The sequence below is a fragment of the Stomoxys calcitrans genome, chromosome 3 (genome assembly GCF_963082655.1).
Source record: "Stomoxys calcitrans chromosome 3, idStoCalc2.1, whole genome shotgun sequence".
NCBI lineage: Eukaryota > Metazoa > Arthropoda > Insecta > Diptera > Muscidae > Stomoxys > Stomoxys calcitrans.
The window spans coordinates 163,636,005-163,656,004 of record NC_081554.1 but is presented as its reverse complement, the minus strand read 5'-3'; the positions used below and the strand labels follow the sequence as shown (position 1 = coordinate 163,656,004).

General features: G+C 38.9%; 1 protein-coding gene across 2 annotated transcripts in view; it reads right to left on the bottom strand.

The window, feature by feature from the left end:
• Window positions 1-20,000, bottom strand: part of LOC106088610 (sodium/hydrogen exchanger 9B2) — a 161,882-nt gene that overhangs the window by 81,053 nt on the left and 60,829 nt on the right. For both annotated transcript variants that reach the window (XM_059365396.1, XM_059365395.1), the window contains exon 3: window positions 14,539-14,556. The gene's annotated coding sequence lies outside the window, so the exon portion shown is untranslated. The remainder of the gene's footprint in view (window positions 1-14,538; window positions 14,557-20,000) is intronic.

Below are 20,000 nucleotides of genomic sequence, written 5' to 3'. Positions count from 1 at the left end.
ATATCAGGTTATGGACCGATTTGAACCCAATTTAGCACAGTTGTTGGAAGTCATAGCGAAACACGTCGTGCAAAATTTCATTCCAATCGGATAAGAATTGCGCCCTCTAGAGGCTCAAGAAGTCAAGACCCCAGATCGGTTTATATGGCAGCTATATCTGGTTATTGACCGATTTCAACCATACTTGGCACTTTTGTTGGATATTATAAAAAAACACGTCGTGCAAAATTTCAATCTAATCAGATAAGAATTGCGCCCTCTAGAGGCTCAAGAAGTCAAGACCCATGATCGGTTTATATGGCAGCTATATCAAAACATGAACCGATATGGCCCATTTACAATCCCAACCGACCTACACTAATAAGAAATATTTGTGCAAAATTTCAAGCGGCTGGCTTTACTCCTTCGAAAATTAGCGTGCTTTCGACAGATAGACGGACGGACGGACGGACGGACAGACGGACAGACGGACAGACAGACGGACAGACAGACGGACAGACAGACGGACAGACAGACGGACAGACGGACGGACATGTCTAGATCGACATTAAATGTCACAACGATCAAGAATATATATACTTTAAGGGGTCTCAGATGAATATTTCGAGTAGTTACAAACAGAATGACGAAATTATTATACCCCCATCCTATGGTGGAGGGTATACAAATTTTAATTCACCTAGCCAAAGGATAAGCCTTTTAAGTTTATTTTAAAGCTGCCTCTGAAACCAAATAATTTGATTTGAACTATACTAAGCTTGGATGTTGGAAGTCATAGCCAAAATACCAAGTACAAAATTTTAGCCAAATTGGTTAGGTTAGGATTTAGTGGCAATCTGCCCTCAGACTCACCTAGACGTTTTCGTTCATTGTGATACCACAGGAAGACGAGAACGAATATGCCTTCTAATTGTCAATGTTGAGCCATTCAAATCGCTTTAAAAAGCCCAACAACTTGTGAATGCTCATATCCGCTAAATCAGACAAGTTCTCAGAGAAACGAGAACCCAAAGTAGAACTCATTCTGGCTGCAAGTGCGGGACACACACGCAGCAGATATTCTATAGCAGTGCACACACACACACTGTTGCACATATATGCATAAGCGAACAAGAACATACGCCCATGAGCTTGCAAATATTACGCACACTACCACATGTGCCCAACACTGTTTCTATAGGCTCTACTTCATCGATGCCCTCACAGTGTCTGCAAAATATGTCGCATGTTTTCCCATCAGACAGTGTCCTGTCATGACGAACACAAGGACTGCGACTACTGGTAGGCTTCTTCAGGTCTAGATTGGGCCACCTAATTTTGGAATGTTCACAAGTCCCTATTTGTGGCCATCTGTCATTCTTTGCTTTTTGGGCTTGATGCTGAAGGCTTGGCATACATATCGCTAAAGGTATTGCCACAGATTCCAATGTCCCTCGAATGTTTCAGGTAGTTATTAGTCTCGCAAGCTGGTCTGCTCTGTAATCTTCTGGGATATATCTATGGACCGTCATCCAGAACAGGTGAATTTTGAATTGTTCGGCCATCTCGTTGAGAGATCTATGACAGTCGAAGGTGGTTTTCGAATTCGAAATCGGCATATCGGTCTATATAGCAGTTATATCTAAATACAGTCCAATCCGAACCATATTTGGGACGGATGTCGGGAGACCCAAAATTACCCACTGTTTCAAATTTCAGCGAAACCGGATAAAAAATAAAGCTATTATTAACTTCAGACTCTTTATCGGCAGATCGGTCTATATGGCAGCTATATCTAAATATAGTCGTACCTCAACCATATTAAGCTCAGTTATCGGGAGGCTTAAAACAACTCACTGCTTTGAATTTCAGCGAAATCGGGTAATAAATAAAGCTTTTATAGGCTTCAGACACTTTATCGGCAGATCGGCCTATGTGGCAGCTATATTTCAATATAGTCCGTTCTGAACCATATATGGGTCCTATATTGGGAGGCATTAAATCGGTTAAAAATAATTCTTTAATTGTCTTCAGACCCCTTTATTTAGATATCGGTCTATAAGACAGCTATATCTAAATATAATCCGATTTAATCCATATTAAGGTCAGATGTCGGATGGCCTAAAATTACTCATTGTGTAAAATTTCAGCGAAATCGGGTAATAAATAAAGCTTTAATGGGCTTCAGACCCTTTATAGGCAGATCGGTCTATCCATATAGGCAGCTATATCTAAATTAAGTCCGATCTGAACCATATTTGTCATAAATCAGGAGGTCTTTAACTACTCATTGTTGCAAATTTCAGCAAAATCGGATAAAAAATCCGATCTGAACCATATCTGGGTCAGATGTCGGGAGGCCTAAAATAACGCACTGTTTCAAATTTCAGCGAAATAAAGAGAGCTTTTATGAGCTTGAGACCCTTTAAAAGGAGCTATATCTGCAAATAGTCCGATCTGAACCAGATTTGGGTCAGATGTCGGGAAGCCTTAAGCTACTCACTGTTTAAAATAAAGCATTTATGGGCATTAGACCCTTTATCGGCAGATTGGTCTATATTGCAGCCATATCCAAATATGGTCCGATTTGGCCCGTTCAAGAACTTAACCAGCGTGCATCAAAAAGACGTATTTGTGTCAAATTTTAGGTCAATATCTCAATTTTTGAAGGCTGTAGAGTGATTACAACAGACGGACGGACAGACACACGGACATCTTAAATCGTCTTAGAATTTTACGTTGGTGGGTATAAAAAAACAAGTAAAAGAGTGCAAAGTTCGGCCGGGCCGAATCTTGGGAACCTACCACCATGGATTCTGCTAAAATATCGGAGCTATATATGGTTATAGACCGATTTGGACCCTACTTAGCACAGTTGTTGGAAGTCATAACAGAACACTATGTGCAAAATTTCAGCCAAATCGGACAAATATTGCGGCTTCTAAGTGGTCAAGAAGTCAAATCGGGAGATCGGTTTATATGGGAGCTATATCAGGTTACAAACCGATTCGGACTGTACTTGGCATTGTTGTTGGAAGTCATAGCAGAAGACTATATTCAAAACTGCAGACAAATCGGATGAAAATTTAGGCTTCCAGGGGCTCAAAAAGTGAAATCGGGAGAAGGGTTTAAACGGGAGATATGTCATATTCTTGACCGATTCGGACCGTACTTGGCACAATTGTTGGAAGTAATAACAGAACACCCCATGCAAAATCGGACACAAATTGCGGCTTGCAAGGACTCAAGAAGTCAAATCGAGAGATCGGTTTATACCGATTTCGACCGTACTTGGCACAGTTGGAAGTCATAACAGAACACTACGTGCAAAATTTCAGCCAAATCAGATGAAAATTGCGGCTTGTAGGATCTCAAGAAATCAAATCGGGAGGTCGGAGTATATGGGAGCTATATCAGGCTATAGACCGATTCGCGACCGTATTTCACACAATTGTTGGAAGTCATAACAGAACGCTATGTGCAAAATTTCAGCGAAATCGAGGGGCACAAATCGGGAGATCGGTTTAAATGGTATAGCTATATCATGTTCTTGATCGATTTGGACCGTTACAGTTGTTGGAAGTAATGAGAAGTCAATTCGAGAGATTGGTTTACATGATATATCATGTTATAGATGGATTGCCACCAGTCTTGGCACAATTGTTGGAAGTCATAACAGAACACTGAATGCAAAATTTCAGCCAAATCCTATGGTGGTGGGTATAAAATAAAGTAAAAGCGTGCTAAGTTCGGTGGGACCGAATCTTATATACCCTCCCTCATGGATCGCGTTTGTCAAGTTATTTGGCCGATATCTCTTTATGGACAAACAAAGGATAAAGGATACAAATTAATATGCCATTTAAGATGTAAGTTATGAACTGATTTGATACGTGTGCTAAAGGTCATATAAGAAGTCGTTGGATAATAATTGCGCCCTCCATCGGCTTAAGAAGTCAAGATGCGAACTCGGTTTATATGGCAGCTATATCAAGTTCTGAACCGATTTGAGCCATACATGACACATTTGTTGATGGATCGGATAAGATTTGCGCCGTCTAGAGACTCAAGAATATAGCCTAAGGAGGTGGGTATTTCAAGTTCGGCACGGTCGAACTTAATACATTTAAAGTTGTTTTTTATATCCACCACCATAGGATGGGGGTAAACAAATCTAGTCGATCCGTTTGTAACACCTCGAAATATTAATATGCGATCCCATAAAGTAAAGATGTATATTCTGGATAGCCTCGACATTCTGATTCTATCTAGACATGTCCGTCCGTCCGTCTATTGAAATCACCATAGCGGTCGAACACGTAAAGCTAGCCACATGCCATTTTGCATAGATACTTCTTATTATTGTTTGCCGTTGGGAATTGCAAATGGGCCACATCAGTTCAGATTTGGATATAGCTTCAATATAAACCGATCCCCCGATTTGACTTCTTGAGCCCTTAGAAGCCTTAATTTGCATTCAATTTGGAATGAAGATTTGTGTTATCACTTCTAATATCCATGCCAAGTATCATCTGACTCGGTCTATAAACAGATATAGCCCCCATATAAACTGATCGCCCGATTTGACTTCTTGAGCCTAAAGAAGCTTCAGTTTTCATCCGATTTGTCTGAAATTTGGAACAAAGACTTTTGTTATGACTTTCAACATCCATGTCAAGAATGATCCCAATCGGTCTAAAGACAGATATAAAGCCATATAAAGCGATTCCCTGATTTGACATCTTGACCCCTAGAGGCCTCAATTGTCATCCGATTTGGCTGAAATTTGGAACAAAGATTTGTTAATTTGTGTACAAAATCGCAGGTCGCAGTTTTCATCTGACAATCTTAAAATTTGACACAGGTATGTTATTCGTTCTTAAGACGAAGCGTATTGAAATTTGAAAAAATCGGTTCAGATTTGAATATAGCTCCCATATATATGTTCTTCCGAATTGCAGTAATAAGTTTGTCATTTGTTAACCGATTCTCTCGAAATTTGGCAGGAAGGATGTTCTCTTGACTCTCGACATTACTGGTGAATATTATGGAAATCTGTTCAGATTTAGATATAGCTGTCATATATATATAAAGCCCGATTTTATCTTCTAGAGTCACAGCGATCGCATTTATTGACCAATCTTGCCAAAATTTTGAACAACGCTTTCCACGATGACTACTACAATATATGAGATGTTTTTTCAAAATCGGTTCAGATTAAGATATAGCTCCCTTATATATGTTCATCCGATTTTGAGAAATATCGCAATTAATTGCTCATTTGTTCACCGATTCTCTCGAGATTTGGCAGGAGGAAGTTTCTTATCACCTCAGACATTATTGGTGAATTTCGTAGATATCGGTCCAGATTTAGATATAGCTGCCATATATCATTTCGCCCGATTTTCATTTCCAGAGCCACTGCGAGCGCATTCATTGACCAATCTTCCCAATATTTTGTACAGCGCTTTTCTCATCAACTACCAATATATCTGAGAAATTTGCTCCAACTCGGGTAAGATTTTGATATAGCTCCCATATATATGTTCGTCCGATTTTGAGAAAAAAAATGCAATAAAGTGCTCATTTGTAACCCGATTCTTTTGAGATTTGGCAGGAGGGATTTTCTTATTACTTCAGACATTACTGGTGAATTCCATAGAAAGCGGATCAGATTTAGATATAGCTGTCATATATGTATTCGGTTGCCCAAAAAGTAATTGCGGATTTTTCATATAGTCGGCGTTGACAAATTTTTTCACAGCTTGTGACTCTGTAATTGCATTCTTTCTTCTGTCAGTTGTCAGCTGTTACTTTTAGCTTGCTTTAGAAAAAAAGTGTAATAAAAGTATATTTGATTAAAGTTCATTATTAAAAATGCATTTGCTTTCTTTTAAAAAATCCGCAATTACTTTTTGGGCAACCCAATATATCGCGCTATTTTCACTTCTAGAGCCACTGCAAGCGCATTTTTTCACCAATCTTGCCAAAATTTTGTGCAATGCTTTCCTCGACGACTACCACAATATCTGCAGAGTTTGCCCGAAATCGGTACAGATTTAGATATAGCTCCCATATATACGTTCGTCAAATTTTGGGTAATTTGCAATAACGTTGTCATTTGTCAACCGTAGTTATTAAAGTTTGAACTTATTTGCTTAAAATTTGATACGGATTGGTTAATAACCCATCTTAAAACATCCGCCGAGGTCCATCAAAACTGGTTCCTAATTGAGCCTCTTGAGGGCGCAATTCTTATCCGATTTGAATGAATTTTGGCACGACGGATTCTGTCATGGCCATCAACATACGTGTTTATTATGGTCTGAATCGGTCTATAGCCCGATACAGCTCCCATATAAATAGATCTCTCTATTTTACTTCCATTTCCATATCCATTTCCGACCCTATAAAGTATTGTATATATATTCTTGATCAGCGTAAAAATCTAAGACGATCTAGCCACGTCCGTCCGTCTGTACGTCTGTCTGTTGAAATCACGCTATCAGTCTTTAAAAATAGAAATATTGAGCTGAAATTTTGCACAGATTCTTTTTTTGTCCATAAGCAGGTTAAGTTCAAAGATGGGCTATATCGGACAATATCTTGATATAGCCCCATATAGACCGATCCGCCGATTTAAGGTCTTAGGCCCACAAAAGCCACATTTATTATCCGATTTTGCTGAAATGTGGGACAGTGAGTTGTGTTAGGCCCTTCGACATCCTTCGTCAATTTGTCTCAGATCGGTCCAGATTTGGATATAGCTGCCATATAGACCGATCCTCCGATTAAGAGTCTAAGGCCCATAAAAGCCACATTAACTAGCCGATTTTGCTGAAATTTGGAACAGTGAGTTGTGTTAGACCCCTCGACATCCTTCGTTAGTTTGACTCAGATCTGCTCAGATTTGGATATAGCTGCCATATAGACCGATCCTTCGATTAAGGTTCTTAGGCCCACAAAAGCCACATTTAATATCCGAATTTGATGAAATTTGGGACATTGAGTTGTGTTAGGCCCTTCGACTTCCTTCGTCAATTTGGCTCAGATCGGTCCAGATTTGGATATAGCTGCCATATAGACCGATCCTCCGATTTATGGTGTTAGGCCCACAAAAGCCACATTTAATATCCGAATTTGATGAAATTTGGGACATTGAGTTGTGTTAGGCCCTTCGACTTCCTTCGTCAATTTGGCCCAGATCGGTCCAAATTTGGATATAGCTGCCATATAGACCGATCCTCCGATTAAGGTTCCTAGGCCCACAAAAGCCACATTTATTATCCGATTTTGCTGAAATTTGGAACAGTGAGTTGTGTTAGGCCCATCGACATCCTTTGTCAATTTGGCCCAGATCGGTCCAGATTTGGATATAGCTGCCATATAGACCGATCCCCCGATTTAGGGTCTTAGGCCCATAAAAGCCACATTTATTATCCGATTTTGCTGAAATTTGGAACAGTGAGTTGTGTTAGGCCCATCGACATCCTTTGTCAATTTGGCCCAGATCGGTCTAGATTTGGATATAGCTGCCATATAGGCCGATCCTCCGATTTATGGTGTTAGGCCCATAAAAGGCACATTTATTATCCGATTTAGCTGAAATTTGGGACAGTGAGTTGTGTTAGACCCTTCGACATTCTTCATCAATTTGGCCTAGATCGGTCCAAATTTGGATATAGCTGCCATATAGACCGATCCTCAGATTTAGGGTCTTAGGCCCATTAAAATTTGGGTCAGCGAGTTGCCTTAGGCCCTTCGACATCTTTCTTCAATTTGGCCCTGATCGGTTCAGATTTGGATATAGCTGCCATATAGACCGATCTTTCGATTTAACGTTTTGGGCCCATAACAAGCGCATTTATTGTCCGATGTCGCCGAAATTTGGGACAGTGAGTTGTGTTGGGCCCTTCGATGTTTGTCTTCAATTTGGCTCAGATCGAACCATATTTGGATATAGCTGCGGTATAGACCGATCTCTCGGTTGAACAATGACTTGTACTTATAAGCATTTGGTCTAAATTGAATGATATGTCTATATAGCTGCTATGGGGCATAAGGTATGCATTTTTCACTGGATTTTGACGAAAGGTTATTCACATATACCCGAGGTGGTGGGTATCCAAAGTTCGGCCCGGCCGAACTTAACGCCTTTTTACTTGTTATGGTCTGAGTTGGTCTATAGCCCGATACAGCTCCCATATAAATCGATCTCTCTATTTTACTTCGTGTTTTTTTTTTTTAATTTTCCTCTTATTTCATGAAAACTAAAACTTATTAATGAAAACTAAATTTCTTTAATTTTCCCTTACAGCTCACTCCACTTTACTATCCATTAGCGATATTATACTCGTAAGTCAACTGCACTGATATATCGTTGTCAATATCTATCCATTTGCATTTGCAATTATTAACATAGTTATTTAAATTGTATCATTTTACCGGTTTCCTGTTACATTGTTAAATATATATATTTATTATTATAATTATTGTTTTGTTTAAATTCACACCAAAATTATGGCCGAGGCCATGTCACATACACAAATGCAGCAGCTGGTTTTTTGGTATTTAAATCCATAAAGGCTATCATGCAAGCATCATTTGAGGTTTAAAAATTCAATTAGAAAATAATTAAATGACCAAAATGGGTAAATATATGAAATAATTGTGGCCTGAATACTTTAAATATTTGTTGGATAATTCATTTAAGCTGTATGACAGTTTCCGTTCATCCCGAGGCTAAAAATGCCAAATGTTTGTCAACAAGTCAACAAACGTTGTGCCACCGGAGGCTAGAGCTGCGGGTTGCTGGCAATTTGCTAAATAATTAAATCCACACTTGTTTGTGTTTCGCATCATCAAAATGTTTGCTTTAATCTAATCATTTGCAGAAATGAATTCAATTTGTTATTGGCAATGCGTAGTAATACCTGCGTATGAGTGTGTGAGTATGATAACTTATTTATGGATTTTAACCTATCTCTCTCTCTCTCTCTCTTTGCAATATATTTTCAAATTAGAAATATATGTCACTGTTGTATAAGTAATTCATCTAATATACACATGTTCAGGCTGTATTTGCTTAAAATATTAGTCTAACTTATATGAGCATGTAAATAGAGAGTACACTCGAGAAAAGAGGTCTGTAGGCAGGGAGGAATATAGAATTATGGGATAACAATAGTAATTGTCAAAAGAAGGAATACCCGAAAAGAGTGTGATGAAGTGTTTATGGATTCTGCAAACAAGCTAAAAAAAAGTATGAGTCTTTTCAGATTGTCGTCTTCGATTTCATATAGCTAAACGGCTATATTAAATCGGCTTCCAGTACCTTGCTATTGCTATTAGCAGGGTTTTTGAGCGCCCGTCTGAATTATTGAATATGAACATTGGCAAGTTATATGGGGTATCAAAGTGATCTGGCAAGTTCAATAGTAGCAACTATTGGGTTGCCCAAAAAGTAATTGCGGATTTTTTAAAAGAAAGTAAATGCATTTTTAATAAAACTTATAATGAATTTTAATCAAATATTGTTTTTTTACACTTTTTTTCTAAAGCAAGCTAAAAGTCACAGCTGATAACTGACAGAAGAAAGAATGCAATTACAGAGTCACAAGCTGTGAAAAAATTTGTCAACGCCAACTATATGAAAAGTCCGCAATTACTTTTTGGGCAACTCAATAGAAGACATCAACGTCGTGCTTCATATACAGAAGTCACAAACTGTTCCATTAAGTAACACATCTGTCCACATTTATTTAAACAGCATTGCGTTTGACAGCTAAGGTTCAGCTGAGCCAAAGACCGTCGTCCAATATTCCATTGACTTTGCAACCACAACTATCCCAGTGTTTTTCGTTGGTGGGTATAAACACAAATTCCCATCCGACCATCTTCAAATTTGGCATAGGCATTTTTTTTTGCCAAGAGACGAAGCCTATTGAAATTGGAAAATAAATCGGTTCGGATTCGGATATAGCTCCCATATATATGATCGTCCGATTTGGACTTATATTGCAATAATGTTATCATTTGTTAACCAATTCACTCGAAATTTGGCCTCGAAAGCAGCAAATCGCATCAAGCCCATTATTGTTAAGGGATGTAATAAGGCAATGCCTAGGATTAAGGGACCGAGAACCAACAGAGCCACCATCCATTGGTGGAATGACTTAATTGATGAACCCAAAGGTAATTGCAACCGAAAAATGCGAAAGTACACCAAAGCTAAATGCAGGGGTGCAGTAGAAGCAGAGCATATCCAATATAAGGAGGCAAAAAAGGCACTTGGAAACGCCATTATCAAAAGCAAAAGAGAGAAATAACAAGTAAAAGCATGCTAAGTTCGGCCGGGCCGAATCTTATATACCCTCCACCAAGGATCGCATTTGTCGAGTTTCCGCGGTATCTCTTGTTAGGCAAACAAAGGATACACGAATATTGGAGACCATATTAGAAGTCATTGTGTAAAATTTCAGCCAAATCTAGTGAGAATTGCGCACTTAAGGGGCTGACGAAGTCAATTAGGGAGATCGGTTTATAGGGGAGCTGTATTAGGCTATAAACCGATTCATGCCATATTCGACAGGTACGTTTAAGGTCTTGGGAGAATCCGTTGTACAACATTTCAGCCAAATCGGATAATACTTGCACCCTTTAGAGGCTCAAGAAGTCAAGATCCCATATGGGTATATATGGCAACTATATCAGGTTATGAACTGATTTGAACTATTCTTAGCAAAGTTGTTGAATGTTATAACGAAACACCTCATGCAAAATTTCAGCTAAATTGGATAATAATTGTTCCCTGTAGAGGCTCAAGATGTCAGGATCCCATATCGGTTTATATGGCAGCTATATCAGGTTATGGAGCGATTTGAACTATTTTTAGCAAAGTTGTTGAATGTCATAACAAAACACTTTCATGCAAAATTTCAGCCAAATCGGATAATACTTGCGCCCTCTAGTGGCTCAAGAAGTCAAGACCCCAGAAACCGATCTATGGCAGCTATATCAGACCATATGCGGGCCATGAATATGGTCTTTAAACTCCCGGAGTGTCTGATGAGGATTATGAGAAGTTATCTGAGAGACCAGGTGCTCTTCTATACATTCACCGAGGGTATGAGGAGGTATGAAGTAACGTCACGATCTGCACAAAGTTCCAATCTTAAATCGAGAGGTCGGTCTATATGGCAGCTATATCCAAATTTGGACCGATCTGGAACAAATTGAAGAAAGATGTCAAAGGGCTTAACGCAACTCACTGTCCCAAATTTTGACGAAATCGGACAATAAATGCGCCTTTCATGGGCCTAAAACCTTAAATCGAGAGAACGGTATATGGCAGCTTTATCCAAATCTGGACCGATTTGGGCCAAGTTGAAGAATGATGTCGAGTGGCCTAACAAAACTCACTGCCCCAAATTTCAGCCAAATCAGTTAATAAATGTGGCTTTTATGGGTCTAAGACCTTAAATCAGCGGATCGCTCTATATGGTAGCTATATCCAAATCTGAACCAATCTCAGCCAAATTGAAGAAGGATGGCGAAGGGCATAACGCAACGAACTGTCCTGAATTTCAGCAAAATCGTATAACATATGTGCCTTTTATGGACCTAAGACCCCAAATCGGAGGATCGGTCTATATGGCAGCTATATCCAAATCTGAACCGATCCGGACCAAATTGACGAAGGATATCAAAGGTCCCAACACACCTCAATGTCCCAAATTTCAGCCAAATCGGTTCATAAATGTGGCTTTTATGGGCCTAAGACCCTAAATGGAAGGATCGGTACAAATCTGGACCGATCTGAGCCAAATTGACGAAGGATGTCAAAGGGCCCAACACAACTCACTGTCCCAAATTTCAGACAAATCGGTTAATAAATGTGGCTATTATGGGTCTAAGACCCCAAATCGGAGGTTCGGTCTATTGTATATGGCAGCTATAACCAAATCTGAACCGATCCGGACCAAATAAACGAAGGGTGTCAAAGTGCCCAACACAACTCACTGTCCCGAATTTCAGCCAAATCAGTTAATAAATGAGGCTTTAATGGGCCTAAGACCTTAAATCGGCGGATCGGTCTATATGGGGGTTATATCATGATATAGTCAGATATAGCTCGTCTTCTAACTTATCCTGCCTATGGACAATAAAGGAATCTGTGCAAAGTTTCAGCTCAATATCTCTGCTTTTAAAGACTGTAGCGTGATTTTAACAAACAGATGGACGGACATGACTAGATCGTCTTCGATTTTTACGACGATCAAGAATATTAACTTTATAGGGTGGGAAATGGATATTTCGATGTGTTGCAAAAGGGAATGACAAAATTAATATACCCCCACTTTTTGGTGATGGGTATTAAAATTAGGATATTGAGCTGAAACTACGCACAGTTAATTTTTTCATCATGGGAAAGTTAAGTTCGAAGATGGCATATTCCGGAAAATATCTTGTCATAGCCTTTATATAGACCGATCACCCTTTTAAAGGCCCATAGAAGCCCAATTTCGGCAAAGCTTGTCCCAGTGGGTTGTCTAAGGACCGATTTAAGGTCTGATGCCGCTAGAAGCCGCATTTATTACCCGATTTTGTTGAAATTTTGCATATGTGAGATATCTTAGAGTACCTCTCATTGTTTTCCGCATTTAGCTGAAATTTGGTACAGTGAATATTCGTAGGACCCTTAACATCGGTTACGATTATGCTCTAGATCGGACAATATCTTGATATGATATAGAACGATATACCAATTTAAGGTATTAGGCTTATAGAAGCTGCATCAATTAACCGATTTCATTGAAATTTGACAAAGTGATTTGTCTTAGGACCCTCGAAATTGGTATCGAATATGTCCTAGATCAGTCAATATCTTGATATAGTCCCCATATAGACCTATCCCCCAAATTAAGCCCTTAGGCCCATTAAAGTCCCATTTATTACCCGATTTCGCAGGAATTTGAAAGGTCGTTGTCTTAGGACCCTCAACATCGGTATTGAATTTTCTAAAGATCGGATAATATATTGATATATAGACCGATCTCCAAAACTAAGCTATTAGGCCCATAAAAGCAGCATTCGTTACCCGGTATCGAACATGGCCTAGATCGGACAGTATCTTGATATAGCTCCCATACAGACCGATCTCCTAAATTAAGGTTTAAGGACCATGGAAGCCGCATACATTACCCGATTTCGTTGAAATTTGGCAAAAGTGAGTTGTTTTAAGAACCTCGTCATCGGTATCGGGCCTTCTAGATATATATTTTAATATACCCCTCATTTTTTACCCGATTTCGCTTAAATAAGGCACTGTAGGCTGTGTTAGGTCCTTCATCGGAGTATGGTTATGCGCGGAGTAAGGTTCCGAGCGGACCATATTTTGTAATAGTTGTCCTACATACTAATCTCCGGATTTATAGTCCTTTGCCCATAAATGGCTTATTTATTACCCGATTTCGCTGAAATTGAAAACAGTGAGGTGTGTTAGATCCTTGATGTCCTTGCTGGGTTTTGCCTAGATCGAATCACATTTTGATATAGCTGCTACGGGTTCATAAATGATGCATTTTCCATAGATTTTATCGAAATGTTGTGAATAGATATGTACAGATAAAAGTAATTTCGAAAAACAACAATTTGGTCGAAAAAACGACGACGAAATTTGTTAATTTTCCTGCAACAATTTATTTTGAATTTCAGCGACCGAAATTTGTTGTTGAAAGGCACTCTTTGCTAGCCAACATATAACAGCAAGTGTATGTTGTTCCAATTAATTGAATTTAAAAAAAGTAAAACCACTTTAAAAATTTTTTTTTGAATACAAATTTTCTAAAATATTTTTAAAGAAAAAAAAAAATTTTTTTTTGACCGGCCGGGGGATTTGAACCTGGGTTTGCAAGTCATGAACGGCATGGGAGTTTTGTGATCTACATGGTTCTACGCCTATTTTAAAACTATCCCAAATAAGTAATTTGTTGAAAATCCACAAAATTTCAATAATTTTATCTGTCAAGTCTCCACAAGCCTTCTTCAACAAATAATGTCTTCGATTCAGTGCTAAAATTCGTTGAGAATTTAAAGTTGGACATATAAATTTGGTAGTTGGTTGGTTTTTCTAAGATTTATTTTTTTTCTGTGTGCCTGAGGTTGTGGGTATCCAACGTTCGGCCCCGCGTAACTTAATGTCTTTTTACTTGCTTCCTCTGATGCAACACAATACGACGAAAAAACTTTACGGTTCCAACCGTCTCTTGTTACACAAAATTATTCATAATTTAACCCAATGCCTAGGATAACAGCGTGCTGAAAAGTTTGTTACAGCTTCTCTCTCGCTCATTAATACCCACCGGAAGAAAATCGATTGTGTTGTGCCTCATGATATAGTGCATTTCGTCAGATCAAATCTATCTTAATTGCTTCTCTCTAAACTGCTTTGGTAACGCACATAGATCACTTGACCTCATGTTAAGTACAGCTGCGCTCTTTTGGCCAAATTTCCCGATAAGACATTAACTTCACATCTATATGTTAAGGAAAACTTACCTAAATTACGTTAAGAATCTGAAATAAAAAGAAAAATGCTATGAGTAAAGGTTAAAGAATAAACTGGTTGGTAAATGAAGGTGCAAAACCATGTATAAATGATGTAATTATCATAAACATGTGTTGTTGAAAATATTCACAACGTGGGGAATGGTTTTGTGAACACGGGTTGCCAACGTCATATACCGACCATTAGAAATATCATCTGTACGAAATATGTTTGTATACCAACCATAAGTTTAATTGAATCTTAAAATATTGTATGTATGTACATTAGGGTGGGCCAAAAATCTCTTACCAAGCTGTTGCCAAAATCGTAATCTACAACAAGTTCTAAGAGTTTTTGAACAAGAAGCCATCGGCCCAAAATCAAAATCGATTTTGGCATATTTAATAATCGGTCCAGCCATCTTACTTTTTAGTGTTGCCAAGAAATGCAGAATGCACAAGAAATGTAGGGTACAGTGTTGCATTTTAAGAAAATTATTTCCTTCCAAAATATCAACAAAAGTGAAAGCGTGTTAAGTTCGGTTGGGCCGAATCACTTCCACTATAAATCGCATTTGTCAAACTCATTGCATGGTTTCTCTTTATAAGCAGAAACTAAAAACAAGTAAAAAGGCATTAAGTTTGGCCGGGCCGAACTTTGGATATCCACCACATCGGGTATATATTGGGTTGCCCAAAAAGTAATTGTCGGTAATATAGTAGTAATTTGTCAACGCCGACTATGACAAATTTTTGTTAGCGGCTTGTGACTTTGTAATTGAATTCTTTCTTCTGTCAGTTATCAGCTGTTCATTTTAGCTTGCTTTAGAAAAAAGTGCGCGAAATTTTGTTTACAAAGGTGTCATATTCCACCAGGACAACGCTAGACCGCACACATCTTTGGTCACTCGCCAAAAACTGAGTGAGCTTGGCTGGGAACTTTTGATGTATCCACCATATAGCCCTGACCTTGCACCATCAGACTACCATTTATTTCGATCTTTGCAGAACTCCTTAAATGGTAAATCTTACGGCAATGATGAGGCTATAAAATCGCACTTGGTTCAGTTTTTTGCAGATAAAGGCCATAAGTTCTATAAGCGTGGAATACTAAATTTGCCAGGAAGATGGCAAAAGGTTATCGAACAAAATGGCAATTATATATTTGATTAAAGTTCATTCTAAGTTTTATTAAAAATGCATTTACTTTCTTTTAAAAAATCCGCAATTACTTTTTGGGCAACCCAATAAAACAAATAAGAGCGTGCTAAGTTCGCCCGGGCCGAATCTTATGTACCCTCCAACATGGATCGCATTTGTCGAGTTCTTTGCGCGGTATCTCTTTTTGGGCAAGCAAAGAAAATTGAATAAGAATTGATATGCTATTGGAGCTATATCAAGTTATAGTCCGATTCGGACCATAAATGAATGCTGAACACTGTAGAAGTCATTGTGTAATACTTCAGTTCATTCGGACAAGAATTGCGCCTTGTAGGGGCTCAAGAAACAAAATCGGGAGATCGGTTTATATGTGAGCTGTGTCAAGCTATTCATCGATTCAGTCCATATTAGACGCGTATGTTAAAGGTCATGAGAGAAGCTGTTGTACAAAATGGTTGTCAAATCGGATGAGAATTGCGCCCTCTAGAGGCTCAAGAAGTCAAAATCCCAGATCGGTTTATATGGCAGCTATATCTTGTTATGTACCGATTTTCGCCATACTTAGCATGGAAAATTTCAGCCAAATCAGATGAGAATTGCGCGCTCTATTGACTCAAGAAGCCAAGATCCAAGAACGGTTTATATGACAACTATACCAGATTATGAACCGATTTGCATTATACTTAACACAGTTGTTGAAAGTCTTAACAAAACACCTCATGCAAAATTTCAGCTAAATCGGACAATAATTGCGTCCTCCAGTGACTCAAGAAGTCAAGACCTAGATTGGTTTATATGGCAGCTATATCAGGTTATTGACCGATTTAAACCATTGGTACCACAGTTGTTGGAAGTCATAACAAAACACGTTTTGCTAAATTTCAGCCAAATCGGGTAGGAATTGCGTCTTCTCAAGAAGTCAAGATCCAGGATCGGTTTATATGGCAGCTATATCAAAACATAGACCAATATGACCCATTTCCAATCCCAACTGACCTACATAAACAAAAAGTAAATTGCAAATTTTGCCCATGAACATTACACTAAGGAACAGGGGCAAACTTCTCACATATCAATGAGTGCAGTCCGGTTCAAGTTTAAGGTCAATGATAAGGGGCCTCCTTTTTATAGCCGAGTCCGAACGGCGTTCCGCAGTGCGACACCTCTTTGGAAAGAAATTTTACATGGCATAGTACCTCACAAATGTTGCCAGCATTAGGAGGGGAAAATCAGCGCTGAAAATTTTTTCTGATGGTCTCGCCAGGATTCGAACCCATACTTTCAGACATGCCAAACTCTGCGCTACGGTGGTCTCCTATACAAACAAGATGTATTTGTGCAAAATTTCAAGTGGTTAGCTCCCTTTACTCTTTCGAAAGTTAGCGTGCTTTCGACAGACAGACGCACGGACATGGCTAGATCAACTTAAAATGTCATGACGATCAAGAATATATATACTTTATGGGGTCTTAGACGAATATTTCGAAGATTTACCAACAGAATGAGAAATTAGTGTACCCCCGTCCTATGGGGTAGAGTATAAAAAGTTGGATACCATCTCACGGTAGCGCTCACAATTCACAGTTACTTTGCGATTCGCATCATCTTTGAAGAAGTACGGTCCAATGACGCCACCAGCCCATAAACCGCACCAAACTGTGCTTTTTCTGGATTTATTGGTAGCTCAATACGGTCTATATGGCAGCTATATCCAAATGTTGATCGATTAAGGCCAAATTGCAGAAATATGTGGCGGGGCTTAACTTAACTCATTGTCCCAAATTTCGGCCACATCGAACAATAAATGCGCCTTTTATGGGCGCAAAACCTTAAATCGAGAGATCGGTCTATATGACAGCTATATCCAAATTTGGACCAATCAGAGCCAAATTGAAAAAATATATCGAAGGGCCTAATACAACTCACTATCCCAAATTTCAGCAAAATCGGACAATAAATGTGGTTTTTATGGGCCTAAGAGCCTAAATCAGCAGATCGGTCTATATGGGGGCTATATCAAGATATGGTCCGATATAGCCCATCTTCGAACTTAACCTTCTTATGGTCAAAATAAGAATCTATGCAAAGTTTCAGCCCAATATCTCTATTTTTAAAGACTGTAGCGCGATTTCAAAAGACAGACGGACGGACGGACATGGCTAGATCTTCCTAAATTTTTACGCTGATCAAGAATATATATACCTTATAGGATCGGAAATGGATATTTCGATGTGTTGCAAACGGAATGACAAAATGAATACTTCCCCATCCTTCGGTGGTGGGAATAAAAATTTGGATATCATCTCACCATTCACAGTTATGTTACGACTCGCATCATCTTTGAAGAAGTACGGTCCAATGATACCACCAGCCCATAAACCGCACCAAACTGTGACTTATGCTAGATGCATTGGTTGCTCTTGCAATGTTTCTGGCTGATCTTCACTTCAAAATGGAGAATTGTGCTGTTTTACGTACCCATTGAGCTAAAAATGAGCTTCGTCGCTGAATGGAAGAAGAGCGGGATGAACTTTCTTAAGCACGCATTTCGATAATAAAATTCAATAATTTGCAAGTGTTGTTCGTTTGTAATACGATTCATGGTTATATGATAGACCAAACTGAAGATGTTTGACAGTGAAACAGAACTCGAAACGTGCGAAGCCTATAATGCCAAAATGATAATAGCTAAAAAACACCCTTTATAATAGATAATCGATATGGGAGTTGTACTTTTTATACCCACCACCGAAGGATGGGGGTATATTCATTTTGTCATTCCGTTTGCAATACATCGAAATATCTATTTCCGACCCTATAAAGTATATATATTCTTGATCAGCGTAAAAATCTAAGACGATCTAGACATGTCCATCCGTCTGGCCGTCTGTCTGTTGAAATCACGCTACAGCCTTTAAAAATAGAGATATTGAGCTGAAATTTTGCACAGATTCTTTGTTTGTCCATAAGCAGGTTAAGTTCTAAGATGGGCTATATCGGACTGTATCTTGATATAGCCCCCATATAGACCGATCGGCCGATTTAGGGTCTTAGGCCCATAAAAGCGACATTTATTATCCGATTTTGCTGAAATTTGGGACAGTGAGTTGTGTTAGGCCCTTCGACATCCTCCGTGAATTTGGCTTAGATCGGTCCAGATTTGGATATAGCTGCCATATAGACCGATCATCCGATTTAGGGTCTTAGGCCCATAAAAGCCACATTTATTATCCGATTTTGCTGAAATTTGGGACAGTGAGTTGTGTTAGGCCCTTCGACATCCTTCGTCAATTTGGCTCAGATCGGTCCAGATTTGGATATAACTGACATATAGACCGATCCTCCGATTTAGGGTCTTAGGCCCATAAAAGCCACATTTATTATCCGATTTTGCTGAAATTTGGGACTGTGGGTTGTGTTAGGCCCTTCGACACCCTTCGTCAATTTGGCCCAGATCGGTCCAGATTTGGATATTGCTGCCATATAGACCGATCCTCCGAATTAGGGTCTTAGGCCCATAAAAGCCACATTTATTATCCGATTTTGCTGAAAATTGGGACAGTAAGTTGTGTTTGGCCCTTTGACATCCTTCGTCAATTTGGCCCAGTTCGGTCTATATTTGGATATAGCTGCCATATAGACCGATCATCCGATTTAGGGTCTTAGGCCCATAAAAGCCACATTTACTATCCGAATTTGCTGAAATTTGGGACAGTGAGTTGTGTTAGGCCCTTTGACGTCCTTCGCCAATTTGGCTTAGATCGGTCCAGATTTGGATATAGCTGCCATATAGACCGATCCTCCGATTTAGGGTCTTAGGCCCATAAAAGCCACATTTATTATCCGATTTTGCTGAAATTTGGTACAATGAGTTGTGCTAGGCCTTTCGACATGCTTCGCCAATTTGGCTCAGATCGGTCCAGATTTGGATATAGCTGCCAAATAGACCGATCTCTCGATTTAATGTTTTGGGGCCATAAAAGGCGCATTTATAGTCCAATGTTGCCGAAATTTGGAATAGGGAGTTAAGTTAAGCAATTTCACATATTTCTGCAATTTGGTCTAGATCGATCAAGATTTGCATATAGCTGCCATATAGACCGATATCTCGATTTAAAGTCTTGGCCTCAAAAAAGCTTATAAATGCGGCTTTTTTGGGGCCCATTGACTTATGTTAGGCTTTTCGACATCCATGTTGAATATGGTCTAGATCGGTTTATTGTTAGATATAGCTACTAAAAAGACTAATATTTTTGTTATACACAATTGAACAATGACTTGTACTTATTAGTATTTGGTCCAAATCGGATCAT